The sequence below is a fragment of the Vigna umbellata genome, chromosome 1 (assembly GCF_029865625.1).
Source record: "Vigna umbellata cultivar VRB3 chromosome 1, Vumbellata_1.0, whole genome shotgun sequence".
Classification (NCBI taxonomy): Eukaryota; Viridiplantae; Streptophyta; class Magnoliopsida; order Fabales; family Fabaceae; genus Vigna; species Vigna umbellata.
In genome coordinates, this window is record NC_142165.1 from 98,600,923 (window position 1) to 98,616,030 (window position 15,108).

A 15,108-nucleotide genomic window follows, 5' to 3' on the forward strand; every position below is an offset into this window, starting at 1 on the left:
TTACAAACGAACAAAATATTAGAGATAGTGAGTTAAATTTCTCAATCAAGACTAATTGTCTTTTTTTGCACTTTTGAGATAAAAGAAAAGTTTTAAACCATGCAACTTCTAATTTTTTGCACTACATTTGGAATTTTAATTTATTACTAACCTAGGAGGAGATGCAAACACAAAAAAAGTATTCTGATTCATGGTTGATAAATTATAACATTAGTGACTTTGATGGAAAATAAATCAGTAGAGGTAATTTACAATAAATAAATATATATATATATATATATATATATATATATATATATATATATATATGGGGTTTGCTAACGCGCGTACGCCTGTTTTTCAGTTGGTACATTTTAGCAATGTGTACCGGATTTTAGTAGACAAAAATATCCTTATATATTATGGATTCCAAGTTTTAAGGTTAAGGGTATTTTAATAATTTTCATTCTCAAAACTTAAAAAAAAAAAAAAAAGAAACCCCCCAAACCCTTACTCACCTCTCTCATTCCTCTCAATCCTTTCTCTTTCATCTCTCTCACTCCAACCTTTTCTCTGTCATCTCTACTGTAGCCCATTGACATATTCACCTTCAAGGCAAAGGTTTATTCAAGATCTCTTCAATTTCATCATCTTCATTAACCTCTCTAATTTCATCATCTGTATTTGTTGAATCATCATCTCTAAAAAAAACCCTCCAGGCCAATTACTTATTCTTTCGGATGTCATTATGCTTGTGAAAATTAGATAAAATTATATACGACAAAAATTATAAAATGAAAACTCATTATAAAGTCATTTTTTGTAATAAATTGTTTAACAACTGAGTGTTTCTAATTTTTTTCCAGGCCAATTATCAATTCCTTTGATGTCATTATGCTTAGATAAAATTAGATTAGACAAAAATTATAAAATAAAAATTCATTATAAAATCATTTTTTGTAAGAAATTGTTTAACAGCGAGTATTTCTGATTTTTTTCCAGGTCAATTATCAATTCCTTTATGCTTGTGAAAATTGGATAAAATTAGATAAGACAAAAATTATAAGATGAAAACTCATTATAAAATCATTTTTTTGTAAGATTGTTTAACAGCAAGTGTTTCTGATTTTTTCAATTGGGGCTACAGTAGGGGGATGACAGAGAAAAGATTGGAGTGAAAAAGAGGAAAGAGAAAGAGTTGAGAGGAATGAGAGAGGTGAGTAAGGATTTGGGGGATTTCTTTTTTTCCTTTTTTTAGTTTTGAGAATGAAAATTATTAAAATACCCTTAACCTTAAAACTTAGAATCCATGATATACAAGGATATTTTTGTCTACTAAAACCCGGTACACATTGCTAAAATATACCAACTGAAAAACAGGCGTACGCGCGTTAGCAAACCCATATATATATATATATATATATATATATATATATATATATATATATATATATATATATATATAACCACGTCATTGCCAATTGATAAAATCCAATTTATATTCACCAAAAATAGCATTCAGACAGAAAACTCTAACTTATATTAAATGAAAAACTATAGTGGTATATAACAATAATAATAATAACTTCTATTAATATTAATAAAAAAACTCTAGTCAACATTGATTAACAAGTAAAGATACCAACATATTTAAGTTTTAGTCAAACTAACCATGTTTCAATAGGAATCAAATGAAATAAAAATCCTAATTTGAAAATGTAAAAATTTTAAAATTCTTACTTTCAACTAAAATTTGAAAATTTGTAATGATAAATAATTCAAACACTTTCATAAAATTATAAAATTCCGAAAAAAAATATATTAAAACAACATGTTTTTAATAAAGCATTTTTAATTGTTTATAAAAATAATAATTTAATTAAGTTGCAAGTCCTTCGTGTTGTTGTTGTTTAATTTTTCTTTAACCGGATTATTATCTTCATTTTATTTCTATAATTTAAAGAAATGTAAGAAAGATTATAATTATCATATAATATTAAAATAACAAAAAATACTTATCATTGTACAAGTCATACATGTCGTTTTACATTTTCAATATTATATTTCTGTCATAGATAAAATAAAATAAAATAAAGAAATAATATAATAAACACACCACCTAATCAAAGAAAAAACTGAGGACAATATTCAATTGAAAAATGTAAAAAAAATAATAATTAAAAATGTCTATATTAATAAAAAGCTTAATTTAATTAAGCCAAAAGTTAAATTCACCAGGTTTAAGATTATACACGAAAGATATATTTATAAAAACATAATGGAGATGCGGGGTATCGATCCCCGTACCTCTCGCATGCTAAGCGAGCGCTCTACCATCTGAGCTACATCCCCATATATATTATCTTTTCAGGGTTTATATATTTCATAGACAACTTGACAATAAATTAAAAATCAACCCAATTGTAAACTGTGCTTAAATTTAAATAGGTGCTATTTTTATATACTTAGATTTTATATTCGTTATGTTTAAATGTGTAAATTGTACTCTATATATATAATAGAGAAGTTTAATTTTAATATAAAGTTTTTTTTAGCTATTGATAATTTGTTTAGGTTGCTGAAATTTTATAGATATGAATAAAAAAATTTGGATACACGACTAAACAGTTTACTTAATAGAAAACAACTATTATTTTATTAAGATATGATAGAATAAAATAAGATAGGTATATTTATTTTACTCTCATTAATTAATTAATTTTTTTTTTGTGGTAAATTATTTTTTTATCCTATTAATTTTCCAGAGAAATATTGAATTAGAAAATACTTTAAAATGATAATTCATCTCCCGTATGTTTAATGTTACCATAATTTTCATCAAAAATTTCACCAACATTATTTATTATTATTATTATTATTATTATTGAAAATACATATTCATGTTTAAATAATAAAATTATTATTGTTGTTATTATTATAATTATAAAATAAAAATATTTTTTATAATTTTTATTTATTTTATAGGTGGTTTTATAATTAAAAATCGTTAAATTTTAAAAGGATATCAAATGAAAAAAATTAAATAAATAGTTATTAAAAAAAACTATTAAAATAGTTATTTTAATTTAAAAGGAAACATTCACGTTTATGTTTAAAACCTTTAAAAAAATTTAAAAAAAAACAAAAAAAGAAACTAGCATAAGAGCTTCTTTTTTTCATTTTTTTTCGTGTTTTCTCTTTTCAAACCTTCCCAACAATTACAACTACTTGTGCAACCACTACCTAAGGTAAGTTGTGGTTCATTTAAAGCAAATGCATGTTGTTTAGTTGTTTGCGATATATTTTTATACTTATTATTTTCATATGGAGTGTGTTTTGAACCTCTTCAAATATAAACACAAGTCCTTTTTTTCTTCATCACCAATGACAATTCCTCCACAACATCAACCAGAATTAAGGTTCTTGGTTCACCCTTTAACTTCGTTCAAGATTGGGATATGTACATAAAATATTGAATGAACCTTGAAGTTTGACTTGTCTTTATTCAAGTTTGGATATGACCTAATTTGCATGTGATTTTGGTTATGTTTCCAATTATTTTATTTATCTTGGCTAAATTTTGTTAAAAATACGAAGAACTTTGTTTGGATAAGCTTTTCTCACCATTTTTTTAATTGTCTTGTTAATATGTTTTTTCTAACTTTAAACGTTAATATTCATAAATAATGAAGTTGTGTTATTTTATCAATTGTTCAAAAATTAATCACCTACAACACATGATACAATAAAGAAGATAAGACACAAATTGACAACTTATTTATTAGAACAATAAAGTTAGGCCGGTTTAAAATTGAAGGATCAATATATTTCAATCAAGAAATTGGTGAATTGGTTTAAAACTGGTTTTAGGTAAATTAGGTGTATAAAATATGTTAAAGATGAACTTTTCAACCTTTTAAAGTATTAGCAGATTAATAAGTAAGAACAATAAAATAAACCACACAAAGATTTATACTCATTCAACTCTTTAAGCATTTACCTATAGTCTTCTTCTAACCATTTGAGTTGGAATGAAATTCACTAATAACAAGTATCAAGATTATAAAATACAAAATCCTAAAGGTGAGGCTACACACTAACACTAGGAATCAAAAATAAAATCATAAGGATGAGACTACACACACTAAGACTAGGAACCTTGCCAACACAACAAAGATAAACGCAACTCAAAGAATTACAAAATATAGAACTTTATACACTCCTAATGTAGATCTTACAAAGATTTCGGGATCTAGACAATTCCTTAATCTCCCATTTTGCTCTTAAAAGCTTGAACATTTGAATCTCTACCATTTATGTTGGCTATCTCCAAGAATATTCCAAAAATTTGCACAAAGTGTTATTGTTTCACAAATTACAGGTCAAAGAATGTTTATTGTTCCTACAAAAGGAATTACACATATACATACATACATACGTGTGTGTGTGTGTGTGTATATATATATATATATATATATATATATATATATATATATATATATATATAGCAAAAAAACACATTTTTGACAATTTTAATCGATTAAGTTATTTTCTTAATTGATTAAAATAAAGAGCTAAGCTTCCTCGATTAAAGCAAAGAGCTAGACATATTTTTGATAGTTTGTACCCCTAATTGTATATCATCAAATGATCCATTTAAGCACTTATTAAAAACAGTTAGAAACATTATTCAACATTATAAAAAACATCTAGAGACTTATCTTCAAATCAAGTTAAGAACATCTTGATCATTTTGAGTTGCTTGAATTGAATGACCAACCCTATCAACAAGGACTCACTATAACACTAGTTACTTTGCTTGAAAATTATCTACAAATATATTTTTTATTATAAAAATTTGAGTTTTGATATATAATACATGTTGATTTGTTTAGTTGTGTTGAATTTTTTTCTAATATTTTCAGTTTAGGTAAATTATTAATATAAATAAAATATTTTTAAAAATAAATAGTATTTGATGTTTGTTAATATATTATCAAATGTTACAAAATTTTAATTTTAAATGACATTAATTGAACATCGATATATTGTGGTAACCATCATTAAAAGATGGTTTAAACCCTTTAGTTGTCCATATTTTTGTGGGTTTTTCCCATTTTGATCCCTTTTTTTTGGAATCCCCGATTGAGTCCTTAAAAGTGCTAATTTGAATCAATTGAACCCCTGCCGTTAAATTTACTTAACGAGGTTAAATTTTTGCACAGGTGGGGGTTGATGTGTCAATTTTTTAAAAGAGTTGAAACGTGAAATTTGACAACTTTTTAAATTTTAATAAAATGAATTTCTGAAATGGGATTTAGGGTTGAATGAACTTAAATATGGGATTTCATTCGTGATTAAAAATTTGAGACGAATGTGGTTGTGAGAGGAATGTGGTTCTGAACCTTGCGCAAGCACGTGAAGTTTCCAAACCCTATTTGGTTAATTAGGGTTCGTTGTTGTTAAAGATTGACTAGCACGTGAAGTTTCGAAACAGGAAAGTGCGAAAGCAGAAGACGCAACATTGTCGATGGGTCATTCGTGTTCATCTTCCACTTACAATGAGTGTCGAAGAAAGCATTTGATGTCATTATAAGAAGTGTGTTCTTGAAATCCACGTTTCTTCTCTTACTATCGGTTAGTCTTCCATCTTTCAGGATCTGAAGCATCATGTTAAATACACCAGGATGGGCTTTCTCAATCTCATCAAATAGAACAACAGTGTAAGGACGACGTCGAACTGCCTCGGTCAACTAACTGCCCACCTTCAGTGTAACCAACATACCCAAGAGGTGAACCAATAAGTTTGGAAACTGTGTGTCTTTCCATAAACTCACTCATGTCAAGTCGTATCATAGCTTCTTCAGAGCCAAAGTAGTATGCAACCAATGCTTTGGCCAATTCATACTTCCCTACACCAGTTGGACCAAAAAAGATGAAGCTAGCAATTGGACGGTTAGGGTTCTTCAGTCCAACCCGAGCTCTACGAATAGCCTGACTAATGGCTTTCACTGCTTCATCCTGACCAATATATCACTTATGTAAAGTCTCTTCCATCTTGAGGAGGCGATCAGATTCATCCGTCAAGACTTTCTCAACCGGAATACCAGTCCATGATGAGACAATATGTTGTATGTCAGCTTCAGCCACAGTAGGACCTGCATCCCCTGCCTCATTCTCTGCTTTGCTCATCTCCTTGCCTTTCTCTATAAGTTTTGAGATTTGTGCCTTAAGTCTCTCCTAATGCACTCTCCTCTCAAATTTCTAATCCCAAATTGAATCCCAAATTCTATTTCATTGAACCCTAAATCCCATTTCAAAATTCACTAATATTATATTATTACATTTTACCAAATTCCACACATAAAGGCCAAAATCATGCCACATTTCAACTCTGTGCATGCCACGCTTTAAAAAATTGACACATCAACCTCCTACCTGTGCAAGCATGCCACACTTTAAAAAATTAACACATCAAACTCCCACCTGTGCAAAAACTTAATCCCGTTAAATAAATTTAATGACATAGGTTTAATTGATTCAAATTAGCACTTTTAAAGACTCAATTGAAAATTAAAAAAAAGAAAGAGATCAAAATAGAAAAAACTCACAAAAATAGAAACAATTAAAGGGTTTAAAGTAGAGCCGTCAAAATGGGTTGAAACCCGTGAGCCAACCCGGCTCACCACGGGTTTGAGCCGGGTTGGGTTGAAAAAAAATGTCAAATTTTTTATGCGAGTCAATTTTGACCCGGCTCACTAAGAACCCGGCTCACATGGGTTGAACCCGTGGTGGGTCGGGTTGGCTCACCAATCCACCTATTTTTTTTAATTAAATCAAATTAATTAAATTAATTATTTAAATTCTATTTTTTTTTATTAAAATTAAATTAATTAAATTAATTATTCAAAATGTATAACTTTTACTTAGTAATATGTCTTTAATTATTTATTACTTTGTGTTTCAATATTATTAGTTAACACTACTTTTTATTGTATTGTAGATAGAGATAAAGAAGAAGATGCTTCAAGAGAGCATAATCCTATGGATTTATTCATTCAGGACTCCAATTTAATAGATGGATAATATTATAGATTGGATAATTCAAGAATATATCATTTGTTTTATCTTGTTTTTAGACCTATCTACAAGCATCACAGTTTTATCTTGTGCTATATATTTTTGTTAATGGCTATATGTAATTATGTATGTCTCATTAAACTAAATTGGCAAAATTTTATACTTGATAACTTAAAATATATATAACAATATATTTCTTTTGTTTCATTTTCTTTTATATTAATTGATCATATTATTACTGTTTCAATTTGATCGATCAAAATAACATGTTATAAGAATCTCGGAAGAAGAGAGTGAAAAAGAAGTTAATTAAGTGAGCCAATGAGCCAACCCGTTTAACCCACCAACCCGTGGTGGGTCGGGTCGGGTTTGAATTTTTTCGGCTCGCTAATAAATGAGCCGGGTTGGGTTGGCTCACTAAGTGACCAACCCGTGGTGGGTCGGGTTGGGTCGGGCCGGGTTACCCGTTTTGACAGCTCTAGTTTAAAGTTAAAAGATATCATACTCTTTAACGTTAATTTGACGTATGTGAATACCATGTGGTAACATATATCAAAAACACGTGGTGACATCTTTCCCAAACATGTTTTAACAAAATTTGAACTAAAGTAAAAAGTTATCTAAATTTCTCATTCTAAGAATACAATTTTATAACTTTTTTCCATTTTGATTAAGATGCCAAATTTTAAAGGAAAATGATACTTGAACAACCATTTTTGACAACATTTAGACAAGCGCACACGTGTCAAAATCTGAGTGGTCCATTTTCATTTAATTTTTCCAACTGGACCACTCAGATTTTGACACGTGTGCGCGTGTCTAAATGTTGTCAAAAATGGTTGTTCAAATGTCATTTTCCAATTTTAAATTATGTATTAAAAAAATTTACAATTCATTATAAATATTTAAATAAAATTAATAATATAAGAGTTTTGAGTAAAAAATATAAGCATAGCTTTTTATATATTAAAACTAAACCTCACTATCTTTTAAAAATTTGAAATTAAAAAAGGAATGAATGATAAAAATTACAATTACACATTTTAAAAAAAATTAATAATGAATTTGTAAGGTGGTAAAACGCGTTCATCCAGCTGTCAGGATTTAAAAAGAGTGAAAGAAACATACTGGCTCCGTCACCTATACCCTAATTTATACTACCGCCTCTCTCACTCTCTATATATACGAAGCCATTGTTCTAAAACCCTAACTTTCGCAGCGGCAGCTATTTCCGTCAGGATTTCTTCTCATCCATCTCTTATTCGTTTTGTCTCATTATCTATTTTTCCCCATTTCAATTCACCTGCTTTTAATTGCTGTTTGCCTATGATGGTGTTAAATATACTCCGAGATTCATTTCTATGATATAAACTTCGATCTGAGGCATTAGCTTTATCTTCTTCGATGATTCGTAAAGTAAAGTCTTTTAATGGTTTTGCTACACTAGTGCTGCTAAAACTTCTGTTGTTTTGTTTTGTTTTTTTTATTGTTTTTGTAATATTTCTTAGCATGATTGAATTGCAATTGTGATGTTGTTGCTCTAAGTTACTGCTTGCGATTGCATGGCTTGTGATCTAGCTTCTGCTGTCTAGTGTGAATATTAAAAGATCACAATTAGAGACTCTAAATGTTTTAGTCATACGCAGATGACGAAAAAATAGACAGGGACATCAGCACTCCAAAGGAGAATGTTGACTTCGTCTAATGGGAATCTCTCTGATGCGTTTGTGTTTATTTTGTAACTTTTTAAGGAAGTATTTGCACGGGTTGTTTCAAGTTCCATTATACGATTTGCAAGTGACGATAACTTAGACAGGGACATCAGTACTTATGCTAAGGATGATGATTTGTCTTTGGGAATCTCTCTGATGCATAACCAATTTTCATGATACAGACTGAGATTATTAACAAGTTAACTTTTGATGGTCCAATGTGTCTAAGTGCAATATTTATCACTTTTATTAACTGATGAGGAATTTTATACAATTATTTAATTTGATATAACCCCATCTTGGGGTAGCGTGCTCTAAATGCTGTGTTGGTAAGTGTATGTGTAATATTGATATTTGATATTTGTAGTATTAATTTGGCCAATGATGTATCGTTTTGCACGTATTATCAGATGTGTTTATGATGATATCTTAATTGTCACTACCTCTGAGGCCATGTTGTTTGGTTTTAAGTCGTTTTGTCTATCACCCAGTGTTTTGATACGAATTACTTATGTTTTAACTATTGATTCTTTCTCTAAGTGGGTTTATTTTGTTGGTTTTTCCGTGATGATTTGGGTTTTTGTTTTCTTATTTCCTATTTAATGATTTTCGCGTAAAAGTTAAATCATTCTGATGAATGCAGCTGTATACTATTTTCTTTTACTTTTACCAACTGCCATGGAATTGTTTCATTGGATTTTTTGGCTGTGGCTGTTGAATGATCTCTAGCTCGGCTGTCCATGTCAAATACGCATTTTTCTCATGTATTGAGATTATTTGTTGTATAAAGTCACTGCCGTTTCCATCAAAATAGCAGTTTCCTTGGACTCTAGATTTGAATCTATTGTCTGTGTTTTACGAGCCTGGTGATTGCCTCTGAGAACGGAGATTTGAAGATGCATTTGTCGAAGTTTGATCAAATTCGGGCTCCAAGTGCATCTTAAGAAATAAAATGTTTATATCGGTGTTAATGAAGGCTTGTAATCTCTCCAAAGTTTTGATTATGCAATGAAAGTGGTTGTGATTTGGATGAAAGTCTCTGGCACACGTTGGCAGATATACTTTTGGAATATGATAATCAAAATTTAATAGTTCTTATTTTGTAGTAGTTTATATTTTTTTACTCTGTCTGACTTTTGGTATGTTGGGTAATTGTAAGCTTTTTGTACTCAGCTTTTTGGTTTCATTACCTAGCTTAGCCTAATTTGTGAAAACTAGACCATTTTTTGGTTAGACATGTTAATGTTTAGTTATATGCTTTATAATGTTTTTAAATAAACTAACATAATCCAGGGAATTGTCTTAGCTTGTCGATTGTCCTTTTTCATGATGATTTCTAACTTACGATTTACACGTCCATTTAAGGTGTATTGTATGAAATATTTTAAATTTTGTTTTTTCCCCTAAATGCAAACCATAAACATGGCGAAAAGGTCAAATGTAATTTCATCTGATAATGTGGTAATCAAATTGATCAGATAGACTCTCTGAATTGCTGGGCATTTGCAGTTCTATATCAGTTTATCTATGGTATGATGTGTCTATGGGTCAGTCCGTGGTTGAAGGTAAAAATTAAAAAATGGGTATGATAATCGGGGAATGCTTGTAACAAGCAAATGTTCATAAAATAATACATTTATTGACATAAGCAGTTTTATATACTCTGCGTGCGAATCAACAAACCTTAGTAGTACCATCTTTATATCTAAGAAATGTATCCTTGAATTCTATTGGATCAAATTTTGTTCTACAAACGTGGGGTTATCTGGTGATAAATCGGAAATTTTTTATTTGAGACAGATGAGTTCAGTTTGATAGAGGATCTTTGTGGAAAATAATTTATAAGAAAGAAACAAAGGAGAAAATAGGTTACAATATGTTACTAAACAAAAAGAGATGAAAGGAGTTTCAACATCTGATTCGAGTTTATGTTCTTTTGTTTAATCTTGTTTTATTCTTGATGATTATAATCCTTGGGATTATGTATAAGTAGCTTATTAAATGCTATTTTTTTAACAAAATTAGCCTAAACTTAAATTTTGATCTGGTCATAAATTTTATTAATTTTACAAATAAGCACAGTAAATAAAAAAATTTAATTTAATTGATCACTAATTTATTTTATCTCTCTTTTTGTAACATATATTAGTGAAAATCCTTAGCATATAGATAAACTTTTTTTTTTTGTCAAGAGTTAAAATACTAACAAACACATTATTTATGTGTTTATCTAACTCGCTATTATTCCGTTAATCTTTTACAACTCATTAATTGAATTAAAATTGAAAACTGTGTTGATGAAAAAATGGGAATAGTTTTTTTTAGCTTTAGCAGTGGTAACACATATTAATAACTGCAATAAAGGCAGTATTTTAATTAAATGAGAGAACTTTGACCTCTACTAACATGAATTATACTTTTTTTATTTTAAAACATAAAAGAAATAGTGCAGCATGAGAACTATTGAATGAATCAACGATTGAATAATATCAATAATAATAAATTAAGATATTATCGAAATTCATCAGCCATTACCACTCTAAAAAATTGCAACAAAGTGAAATTCACATTTCGTTGATCGAATAAACGTACGCCCAAAAGGCACCAATCATGAATGAATTCATGGAACAGTTAAGCCCAATACCAAAAATATCTGAACCTATTTCTAAAAATTTGACAAAATGTTTTAATATCCATTTAGAAATGTAATATTACTAATAACAAATGGCCTATTAGCTCAGCTGGTTAGAGCGTCGTGCTAATAACGCGAAGGTCGCAGGTTCGAGACCTGCATGGGCCATTTTTTAAAATAAATTATTCTTAAACATGATTGTCCGTATTCCTTTATAAGGAAGTTCAGAAAAATGTTATTCATGAATATTTTCTTTAGTACGACCTGGTTTACATGTGCGTATGTTTTATATTATGATACTATATGCATTTTTAGATAAAATATTAGTACAATATTGTGTCTATTGCTAAACACACATTCCAGTGTCAAAAAAGTTAAATTTCAATCCAACTAATGACATCCAAAAACAAAATAAAAAAATAAAATCCAAATAGAAAATGTATCGTACAAGACATTAGGTAAAAAAGTACAAACCAATATCAACTTTTCTTTCTAGTAATAATTGATCTCACTCACTGTGTAGTGGTGTTTCCATTTTCCCACTTTATGAATGTTTGACTTACAAAACAACACGTGATAGTAATAAACAAATAAGGACTTAAAATATATAATTTACGAGTCTAATTTCATAAAATTGAGACAAAATTAAATTTCATTTCTTAACCTACATAATATTAAATGTTTTAATTTAACTTTTAAAGAATTTTTGTTATTATAATTTATTTGGATTTAGGAAACTTATTTGTGACAACAGTTTTTCAGGTTTGTAGTAGGTTAACAGTCATGCATTTAGTTTCTACTTTTCAAACATTATGCGACACTATTCATAGACTCCTCCTTCAATTATACAAACTGTGCTATTCAATGTTGGACCATGTACTCTTTCCACCCAAAATTTCGAGAAATGGCAAAACCATAAAAACTTAGCCAAGTAATTGCCACCGATCTGTATATTAAAATCCCAACCTTAGTGGTTTCTATGCAACTCCATTAGGTGTTAGTCCCTTTCTTGTTTGCAAGTCTCACAACTTCCCTACCCTCACCAATTATCAGGGAATGTTCCATTGTTCTACAAGTTATCTAAACGAAGTGTTTAAAAAACTACCACAAATTTAAAATCATTTGGAGATACACAATTTAGGTTTTTCTTAATACTCAAGTGTGCATGAATACATAGATAATTAAAAGTGTTGAGTCGGTGAACCAATCCGACAACTCAATCCAAAAAAATGAATTAAAATTACTTTTTCAACTCAAAAGTCCGACACAATTCGTCTTGTCAAGTCTGATAGACATATCCGACCAGTCTGACATCATTAACAAAACTAAATGTAAGTAATTCGTTTCCATTGAGTCCAACGTGTCAGTCCAACATCATTAAATTAAAATAGAAATGTTATATTCAAATAAATAATAAATTATTCAAATACAGCTCGATAGTCCGACATCAGTCCAACAATTTATCTGACAGTTTGTTCAACAACTCGACTATCTGACATAAACTCCCTTTAGTATGATCAGTCTTACATGCCTATAACTCGACATACCGAATTATAAAATTCAATCCATTATTAAGTGACATGTCAATTTAATTTTGCTCGTTTTTAAGGACACAAAATCAATCTAGGTTAAAAACGACACAAAATCAATCTAGGTTTAAACGAATTGGATGAACTTGTTTAATCACCTCTACATGAATCATCCAAAATTTCGGAGAAAAAACAAAAAAAATTGATTTAGACATAAGTTGTGGCAGCTTCTGCATACATTTTACTTTAGTGCATGCAAACTGTTATAGGTACGCAACAAAAATGATACAACTAGCATGTTCATAAGTTTGCCTAACCCACCAAGCCTATAAAAGGTAATCAATTTAATTGGCAGATCCTACTTTGTGGTGAAAATGACAAGGAAAAGGAAAATGCATTTTGTATTTCAATGATCTGCTTCGCTGTTCAAATCAAGTCTGATTTATCTTTGTTTTATGAGGGGAACTTGTTATTTTGTGCCATGATTCACTTTGGACTTATTCTTATTTTCAACACCTAACCCTCTTCATTTCGTCACACCATTGGTTAATTAGATATTTATGTAAGCTGCCTCATCAAAACCAACAAATTAGCATCCTACTTTTTCTTTAGAAAAAAATAATAATATACCAAAGATATGTTTTTTCTTTTATGATTTAGGCCAAAATGCAATGAACATGTTCAAATTATTTGATGATCTCTTAAAAAATGGCTTTAGAACACTGCGGAAAACCACAATACATAATAAAGACATAGAAATAACATTGCCTTATAAATCCCCATTATCTGGGAAGGTTATGACAAATCACGAAAATCTCAAATTTGAAATTCGACATATATGATCAAGGAATTTTGCATTAATTAGAGGATGAATGTTTAACTTTATCCAGTGTTGTTGGTGTCAGTTGCTTTTGTGTAAAGTAATATTCAGATTTAATTGCATATTTGGCCTCTTAGTTGTAATATATTACAAATCTTCGTTGTTTAAATATTAATTTCGAATGTTTAGACAATTCTTTTTTTATATAAAATTGTTCTAAAAATATAAATACGATTTTTTTATCCTTAAACTAAATTAACTTAAGCATAAGTTCTTTTAGTGTGTAAGTTCTTTAATAAAGTTTATCTAAAATTTTATTTTATTCTTCTTCTAAAAGTATTTATGGAAATACTTGTTCCAATAAACTATATATACGATTCTCTACGTATTGACTTTTCAGTAGTTTCAAGTTTTGTGAAAAGTTGTAGTTTGATTCCATTTTCAAATGCTGAAATATAAGCTCTATTGAATGAGACAGCAATAATGGATCAAATTAAATAAATTTAACAAGTGTTTATGAAAAAAGCAATTTCAAAAATCATCACCAATTTACTAACAAAATAGAAATTATTTCTCAAAAATATAAAATTTAAAATAAACTTAAGCAAATATACTTACTTTATTTTAAAAAAAATGACCAGACACTCGTAATATAATTATAAATTATATATATTTGTATTACAAGATATGATAGTTCCGTGATTAAACTGCATAATATTCCGATTTTGTAGTGTTGTTTTGGTGTTAGTGACTAATTTTTTTGTCCAGCTTCCTTTGGATGAGCCCAAAGTAGGTGTATATAAATCTTAAAAGTCATATAATGAATCATATTATTGGTGATATAAATATATTTAATGGCTGCGAAGCAAAGATACGCCACAATTCTCATTAAAAAAAAATATTCCACATGCCCTATAGTCAAGGAGACAACACAGCCAATTGGATCAAATACGCATATTCCCTCTTCTTTCTCAGTTCGACACTTTTTTCTCAAATACATTACCTTTCTTTTCTAGCATTTTTAAAACATATTTTTTTTTACGTTTTAGTTTCATTTATTAAATTTTAAATAATTTGATCCATTATTTATATTTTTGAAGTAGACTAAGATAAGTTTTTTATGGGTTAAATGTAACATATCTTTTTAATAGTATAAAATTAATAAAATAAGATATTTTATAATAATATTTAAAAGAAATAATCTATCATCTAAAGTTGTTATTAAAATTGCTTCAAGGTATAACTATATCAATAAAAGATAGAGAGAGATATAATTTAAAGAAAACTTAAAGTTTTTTCTAAGATTATATGAATAAGAAAAGATAATCTACAATAAAATTGCAACAATAACATATC

At 28.7% G+C, this 15,108-nt stretch overlaps 6 non-coding genes and 1 pseudogene across 6 annotated transcripts; 5 read left to right on the forward strand and 2 right to left on the reverse strand.

The window, feature by feature from the left end:
• Window positions 1–2,258: 2,258 nt before the first annotated feature.
• Window positions 2,259–2,331, reverse strand: TRNAA-AGC (transfer RNA alanine (anticodon AGC)). The gene has a single exon. It is a non-coding gene; the product is annotated as a tRNA-Ala (tRNA).
• Window positions 2,332–5,685: 3,354 nt separating this feature from the next.
• Window positions 5,686–6,171, reverse strand: LOC124826813 (ATP-dependent Clp protease ATP-binding subunit ClpA homolog CD4B, chloroplastic pseudogene; annotated as a pseudogene).
• A 2,207-nt stretch (window positions 6,172–8,378) lies between these two features.
• On the forward strand, window positions 8,379–8,447 carry LOC124827148 (small nucleolar RNA Z267). The gene has a single exon (XR_007027928.1). It is a non-coding gene; the product is annotated as a small nucleolar RNA Z267 (small nucleolar RNA).
• Window positions 8,448–8,698: 251 nt separating this feature from the next.
• Window positions 8,699–8,785, forward strand: LOC124827153 (small nucleolar RNA R44/J54/Z268 family). The gene has a single exon (XR_007027929.2). It is a non-coding gene; the product is annotated as a small nucleolar RNA R44/J54/Z268 family (small nucleolar RNA).
• Window positions 8,786–8,849: 64 nt separating this feature from the next.
• LOC124827158 (small nucleolar RNA R44/J54/Z268 family) lies at window positions 8,850–8,934 on the forward strand. The gene has a single exon (XR_007027930.1). It is a non-coding gene; the product is annotated as a small nucleolar RNA R44/J54/Z268 family (small nucleolar RNA).
• A 213-nt stretch (window positions 8,935–9,147) lies between these two features.
• On the forward strand, window positions 9,148–9,224 carry LOC124827164 (small nucleolar RNA snoR122). Its single transcript, XR_007027932.1, has one exon. It is a non-coding gene; the product is annotated as a small nucleolar RNA snoR122 (small nucleolar RNA).
• A 2,273-nt stretch (window positions 9,225–11,497) lies between these two features.
• On the forward strand, window positions 11,498–11,571 carry TRNAI-AAU (transfer RNA isoleucine (anticodon AAU)). The gene has a single exon. It is a non-coding gene; the product is annotated as a tRNA-Ile (tRNA).
• Window positions 11,572–15,108: the final 3,537 nt, after the last annotated feature.